The following is a 7,500-nucleotide window of genomic DNA, read 5'->3' as shown; positions in this document are numbered from 1 at the left end:
TCGCAGGCTCGGGCAGCGCTTGCCGGGCGGGTGAGGCGCGGGTCCCTGCAAATCCGGCAAAGTCCCGGCGGAGCCGGCTGGACCGGACGGCAAACTGCGGCCCCCACCGCGAGCTCGCCGTCCGCCCGCCCTCCGGGAGGCTCGCAGGCTCGGGCAGCGCTTGCCGGGCGGGTGAGGCGCGGGTCCCTGCAAATCCGGCAAAGTCCCGGCGGAGCCGGCTCGACCGGACGGCAAACGGCGGCCCCCACCGCGAGCTCGCCGTCCGCCCGCCCTCCGGGAGGCTCGCAGGCTCGGGCAGCGCTTGCCGAGCGGGTGAGGCGCGGGTCCCTGCAAATCCGGCAAAGTCCCGGCGGAGCCGGCTGGACCGGACGGCAAACTGCGGCCCCCACCGCGAGCTCGCCGTCCGCCCGCCCTCCGGGAGGCTCGCAGGCTCGGGCAGCGCTTGCCGGGCGGGTGAGGCGCGGGTCCCTGCAAATCCGGCAAAGTCCCGGCGGAGCCGGCTCGACCGGACGGCAAACTGCGGCCCCCACCGCGAGCTCGCCGTCCGCCCGCCCTCCGGGAGGCTCGCAGGCTCGGGCAGCGCTTGCCGGGCGGGTGAGGCGCGGGTCCCTGCAAATCCGGCAAAGTCCCGGCGGAGCCGGCTCGACCCGACGGCAAACGGCGGCCCCCACCGCGAGCTCGCCGTCCGCCCGCCCTCCGGGAGGCTCGCAGGCTCGGGCAGCGCTTGCCGGGCGGGTGAGGCGCGGGTCCCTGCAAATCCGGCAAAGTCCCGGCGGAGCCGGCTCGACCCGACGGCAAACGGCGGCCCCCACCGCGAGCTCGCCGTCCGGGAGGCTCGCAGGCTCGGGCAGCGCTTGCCGGGCGGGTGAGGCGCGGGTCCCTGCAAATCCAGCAAAGTCCCGGCGGAGCCGGCTCGACCCGACGGCAAACGGCGGCCCCCACCGCGAGCTCGCCGTCCGCCCGCCCTCCGGGAGGCTCGCAGGCTCGGGCAGCGCTTGCCGGGCGGGAGGGGCGCGGGTCCCTGCAAATCCGGCAAAGTCCCGGCGGAGCCGGCTCGACCCGACGGCAAACGGCGGCCCCCACCGCGAGCTCGCCGTCCGCCCGCCCTCCGGGAGGCTCGCAGGCTCGGGCAGCGCTTGCCGGGCGGGAGGGGCGCGGGTCCCTGCAAATCCGGCAAAGTCCCGGCGGAGCCGGCTCGACCCGACGGCAAAGTGCGGCCCCCACCGCGAGCTCGCCGTCCGCCCGCCCTCCGGGAGGCTCGCAGGCTCGGGCAGCGCTTGCCGGGCGGGAGGGGCGCGGGTCCCTGCAAATCCGGCAAAGTCCCGGCGGAGCCGGCTCGACCCGACGGCAAACGGCGGCCCCCACCGCGAGCTCGCCGTCCGCCCGCCCTCCGGGAGGCTCGCAGGCTCGGGCAGCGCTTGCCGAGCGGGTGAGGCGCGGGTCCCTGCAAATCCGGCAAAGTCCCGGCGGAGCCGGCTGGACCGGACGGCAAACTGCGGCCCCCACCGCGAGCTCGCCGTCCGCCCGCCCTCCGGGAGGCTCGCAGGCTCGGGCAGCGCTTGCCGGGCGGGTGAGGCGCGGGTCCCTGCAAATCCGGCAAAGTCCCGGCGGAGCCGGCTCGACCCGACGGCAAACGGCGGCCCCCACCGCGAGCTCGCCGTCCGCCCGCCCTCCGGGAGGCTCGCAGGCTCGGGCAGCGCTTGCCGAGCGGGTGAGGCGCGGGTCCCTGCAAATCCGGCAAAGTCCCGGCGCAGCCGGCTGGACCGGACGGCAAACTGCGGCCCCCACCGCGAGCTCGCCGTCCGCCCGCCCTCCGGGAGGCTCGCAGGCTCGGGCAGCGCTTGCCGGGCGGGTGAGGCGCGGGTCCCTGCAAATCCGGCAAAGTCCCGGCGGAGCCGGCTCGACCCGACGGCAAACGGCGGCCCCCACCGCGAGCTCGCCGTCCGGGAGGCTCGCAGGCTCGGGCAGCGCTTGCCGGGCGGGTGAGGCGCGGGTCCCTGCAAATCCAGCAAAGTCCCGGCGGAGCCGGCTCGACCCGACGGCAAACGGCGGCCCCCACCGCGAGCTCGCCGTCCGCCCGCCCTCCGGGAGGCTCGCAGGCTCGGGCAGCGCTTGCCGGGCGGGTGAGGGGCGGGTCCCTGCAAATCCGGCAAAGTCCCGGCGGAGCCGGCTCGACCCGACGGCAAACGGCGGCCCCCACCGCGAGCTCGCCGTCCGGGAGGCTCGCAGGCTCGGGCAGCGCTTGCCGGGCGGGTGAGGGGCGGGTCCCTGCAAATCCGGCAAAGTCCCGGCGGAGCCGGCTCGACCGGACGGCAAACTGCGGCCCCCACCGCGAGCTCGCCGTCCGCCCGCCCTCCGGGAGGCTCGCAGGCTCGGGCAGCGCTTGCCGGGCGGAAGGGGCGCGGGTCCCTGCAAATCCGGCAAAGTCCCGGCGGAGCCGGCTCGACCCGACGGCAAACGGCGGCCCCCACCGCGAGCTCGCCGTCCGCCCGCCCTCCGGGAGGCTCGCAGGCTCGGGCAGCGCTTGCCGGGCGGGAGGGGCGCGGGTCCCTGCAAATCCGGCAAAGTCCCGGCGGAGCCGGCTCGACCCGACGGCAAAGTGCGGCCCCCACCGCGAGCTCGCCGTCCGCCCGCCCTCCGGGAGGCTCGCAGGCTCGGGCAGCGCTTGCCGGGCGGGAGGGGCGCGGGTCCCTGCAAATCCGGCAAAGTCCCGGCGGAGCCGGCTCGACCCGACGGCAAACGGCGGCCCCCACCGCGAGCTCGCCGTCCGCCCGCCCTCCGGGAGGCTCGCAGGCTCGGGCAGCGCTTGCCGGGCGGGAGGGGCGCGGGTCCCTGCAAATCCGGCAAAGTCCCGGCGGAGCCGGCTCGACCCGACGGCAAACGGCGGCCCCCACCGCGAGCTCGCCGTCCGCCCGCCCTCCGGGAGGCTCGCAGGCTCGGGCAGCGCTTGCCGGGCGGGTGAGGCGCGGGTCCCTGCAAATCCGGCAAAGTCCCGGCGGAGCCGGCTCGACCCGACGGCAAACGGCGGCCCCCACCGCGAGCTCGCCGTCCGGGAGGCTCGCAGGCTCGGGCAGCGCTTGCCGGGCGGGTGAGGCGCGGGTCCCTGCAAATCCGGCAAAGTCCCGGCGGAGCCGGCTCGACCCGACGGCAAACGGCGGCCCCCACCGCGAGCTCGCCGTCCGGGAGGCTCGCAGGCTCGGGCAGCGCTTGCCGGGCGGGTGGGGCGCGGGTCCCTGCAAATCCAGCAAAGTCCCGGCGGAGCCGGCTCGACCCGACGGCAAACGGCGGCCCCCACCGCGAGCTCGCCGTCCGCCCGCCCTCCGGGAGGCTCGCAGGCTCGGGCAGCGCTTGCCGGGCGGGTGAGGCGCGGGTCCCTGCAAATCCGGCAAAGTCCCGGCGGAGCCGGCTCGACCCGACGGCAAACGGCGGCCCCCACCGCGAGCTCGCCGTCCGGGAGGCTCGCAGGCTCGGGCAGCGCTTGCCGGGCGGGTGAGGCGCGGGTCCCTGCAAATCCAGCAAAGTCCCGGCGGAGCCGGCTCGACCCGACGGCAAACGGCGGCCCCCACCGCGATCTCGCCGTCCGCCCGCCCTCCGGGAGGCTCGCAGGCTCGGGCAGCGCTTGCCGGGCGGGTGGGGCGCGGGTCCCTGCAAATCCAGCAAAGTCCCGGCGGAGCCGGCTCGACCCGACGGCAAACGGCGGCCCCCACCGCGAGCTCGCCGTCCGCCCGCCCTCCGGGAGGCTCGCAGGCTCGGGCAGCGCTTGCCGGGCGGGTGAGGCGCGGGTCCCTGCAAATCCGGCAAAGTCCCGGCGGAGCCGGCTCGACCCGACGGCAAACGGCGGCCCCCACCGCGAGCTCGCCGTCCGGGAGGCTCGCAGGCTCGGGCAGCGCTTGCCGGGCGGGTGAGGCGCGGGTCCCTGCAAATCCAGCAAAGTCCCGGCGGAGCCGGCTCGACCCGACGGCAAACGGCGGCCCCCACCGCGATCTCGCCGTCCGCCCGCCCTCCGGGAGGCTCGCAGGCTCGGGCAGCGCTTGCCGGTAGGGTGGGGCGCGGGTCCCGGCGCTGCCGGGCACTCGCCAGCCTTTTCTCGGCTGTTAGGGGTTGCCTCGGCTTTCCCGCTCCGTCATCCGACAATCCCCCCTGAAACAGCCTCTGGCTGGTGCTGGGTGCCGGGCGGGCAGAGGCAGCAGCCTAGGTCCCGGCGCTCGCCAGCTTGTTTTGTTCCGTGGGGGCTTGGGGGTTTCGTTGTTTTTTTGGTTTCGCGTGTCCGTCTGCCGACACACAGCCCACCACCCCGTCCCGCCGCGAAACACGTCTCTGGCTGGCGGTGGTGGGTGGGGGGACCGGCACCGCACCAGCTACGCACAAAGAGAAAAATGACCGCGACCGCTGAACCCAGGACGCACCGAAATGCACCAGCCGATGCAGCCGGGGGTTCTGCAGATGCTGCGGCGCCCACCCCTCCTCCGCGGCGCCTCCCCCCGCCCCACAACGGGCTGGGAACAGATTGCAAAGATGTTCTTCTGGTTTGTGGTTTGGGGGAAACGTGTCTGAAACTGAGGAGAAGAGATGAAGATAGCGTGGCCGAGGATAGAAGGGAGGATTACGTTGCTCTTGCTGAGCATCCAAACAGGGTTCCCCACCACTGATGTTCTCACGGTTAAGTCTGTGGAACGTTAGGCACAGGTTAACGGTCGGCCTCAATGTTCTCAAGGGTCCTTTCCAAATCAAAAGGATTCTGCAGTTCTAAGAAAAGTTGATGTTTAGACTCAACTCTGTCCCTCGTCAGAGAAATGGCACTGCAGGAAGGCCGTGCGTCTGCCAGCTGAGGGAGGGAGCATCAGCACTTGCTTCGGCCTGTTTCCTATGGTGTTGCCCTGGAGCGCCGAGGAGCCCCGGAGGGAGCCCAGCGGGGCAGAGGCAGAGCCACCTCGGGCTGGGCCTCTGCTGCTGAGCTGGGCCGGGCTCCCGGGACGCAGATAGACGCTGGCGAGGGGGCAGAGCTGCAGAGAGACAGCTGCTCTGCCCAGGCGCAGGGCCGGGGGGGGCACCGCCTGCAGGCCCCCAGGGGAGACCTGCCAGCCTCAGAGAGCTGAAAGGCACTCCGCAGCGGAGGCTGCCGAGAGGTTTCTGCGGGAGAAACGTTCCCAGCCCTGTGCGTGATCAGGCTCTGGGTGCAGGACAATGCAGCTGTAGCTCCTGGAGGGATCTCCTCGAGCCGCTGCCTCGGACAGTCCATGGGATCTGTCAGGAGGACGCTCTCGGTTTCTCTGTGCGGATCAGGAGGAGGATGTGCTGCAGAGTAGGCCTTCCCTCTGCAGCGTCTGAGTGAGAGGAGAAGGCAGGTCCCTCATCCAGGGCTTGGCTGCAGGGTGTGAATGTGGGTGTGCAGCCAGCGGTGGGTGCCCGGCGCTTTCCTTGCGAGCAGGGTCCCCGCAGCCCAGGGGCTGTGTGCCGGGGCAGGGACTCTGCCGCCTGCCAGGGCCAGCAGCACTCAGCCTGCGCGGGGAGCTCCCCGAGGTGCTCGGAGAAGTAGAGGGGGAAGCGACAGGGAACCCCTGGCAGGGAAGGAAAAGTGTTCTTGGCTCCAGGAGCACCGAGAGGGAGCAGAACTGGGCACAGAGCAGGAGCTCCTGGCAGGGACAGCTCCAAGAAACAGAGGCATGGACAGGGAGTGGGGGGGGGGAAGTGAAGCCCATCCCTGGGGGCGGGGGGGGGGGGGTGGGGGGGTGGGGTGCGTTCAGGCATCGTTTTCCCCAGCCACCGTGTTTTCGCTGTCCCGCTTCGCGGGGGGGGGGGGGGGGGGGGGGAGGCGGTGGTGTCGGCGGCAGGGTTAAATATTATTAGGTGCCGTCACCTCGTCCCCATCAGTGGGCCCTAGGCAAGCCCAAGCGAGAGCCAGACGCTGCTAAGGCATCTCTGCGCCGGGACGTACCGAGACGGAAAAACGGTCGGTACTAAAAACTGTTTGTGCTGAAGTAAATGCTCGGATTACTGCAGGGGCGACGGCAGGGAGGCCTGAAGGTCGCACTGCCCTGAACCAGCTCCCGCGCTCGAGCGGGGGATACATTGAAACCCAGCAGCCGGCGCACCTGGGGCTCTGCAGACGCCGCGGCGCGCCGCCCCGCCCGCTCTTCTCGGCGAAACCCCCCCCTCCCCCTCCCCCTCCCCCCCACCCCCAGCCCCCCGCCTTCCCGCCTCCCCCCTCCCCCACCCCCACTCGCGGCGCATGCGCACAGGCACAGAGAGAGGCACCCCTCGCCGTGCGCACCCTCCCCCCCCGCCCCGCGCTGCCGTTCCGGACCCGCCGAGCGCTGGGTGCGGCCCCAGTCACCAGACGGCGGCACCGCCCCGGAGCAGCAGGGCGGAGGGGCAGGGGTCGGCAGCCTGACGCTCTGCGCCTGCGCGCTCGCCCCCCTCAACGCCCCTCCTCCCCCGGCTCGGCAAGCGGGTCTCCGCCAGCGACGAAAACAAGGGCTGCTCCTCTGCCTGACGGGCTGTCCCGCGCTCAGTTCGCCGGGAGCCGGTAGGCAGGCAGCAAGGAAGGAAAGAAGGAAGGAGGCAGACAGACAGACAGAAAGAAAGACAGACAGACAGACAGACAGACAGTGGTCGGTGAGCAGGTGGGGAGCCTGGCGCACGCAATGGTGGGCCGGGGATATGGGGGGGGGCGGTGTTGGGATTGACTCTGTGTGTGTGTGTGTGTGTGTGCGTGCGTGTGCGCGGTTTGTTTTTGTTTTTTTTTTTTTTTGTCGTCGTCTCCCCCCCCCCCCCGGAGACGTTCTCTGCGTGGTTCGCTTGGGATTTCCCGCTTTGTATTTCCTTTTCGGTTTTCCCTTGTCTCCTCCTTTTTTGGCCCACGACCCCTGCCTCCGTTTGCTTTTTCTAACCGCGGCACGGAGCGCAGCAGCAGCAGGAAGGGAGGCCGCGCCCTGTCGGGACTTTTCGTCTGCCGCCTGGGCACGGAGGCGGCAGGGCTCCGCGTGCCCTCTCAGGCGGAAATGAGCTGGGTTTGTTTGGCTGTTGGGAGCTCCCGCCGCCCCCTCTTTGAATAAAATGAAGGCGTACGGGAGGGGAGAGGAGAGGGAGGGGGTGGAGGGCCGGGGAGACCGAGACCGTAAGCCGAGAGAGAAAGGGAAGGAGAATACAAAAGGAAACGGGTTGCACGCGCGGCTTTTTTACACAGACGCCTTCCCGAGGGGGCGTGGGGACGAGTGAGTGCCGGGCCGAAGGGCGATCGATCGGGGGATCGATCGATCGACCGACCGATGAAAAACATGAATAAAAAAAAAAAAAAAAAAAAAAGGGAAAAAGAAAAAAATTAAGCCCCCCCCCCCGCCCAACACAAAACCACCCAAACCACCTCAACGGGTTCAGCAGCAAGCAGGTAGGTGCGGTAGGGCGCGGGGAAGGGAAAAAAAGGAAAAGAAATCGACACCACCACCCCCCCCCCCAAACCAACCAATCAAACAAGAAAGCCCCCCCCCCCCCCCAACCACG

Source organism: Lathamus discolor, unplaced genomic scaffold, assembly GCF_037157495.1.
Source record: "Lathamus discolor isolate bLatDis1 unplaced genomic scaffold, bLatDis1.hap1 Scaffold_78, whole genome shotgun sequence".
In the NCBI taxonomy this organism is placed as follows: Eukaryota; Metazoa; Chordata; class Aves; order Psittaciformes; family Psittacidae; genus Lathamus; species Lathamus discolor.
This window is presented reverse-complemented; position numbering follows the sequence as displayed.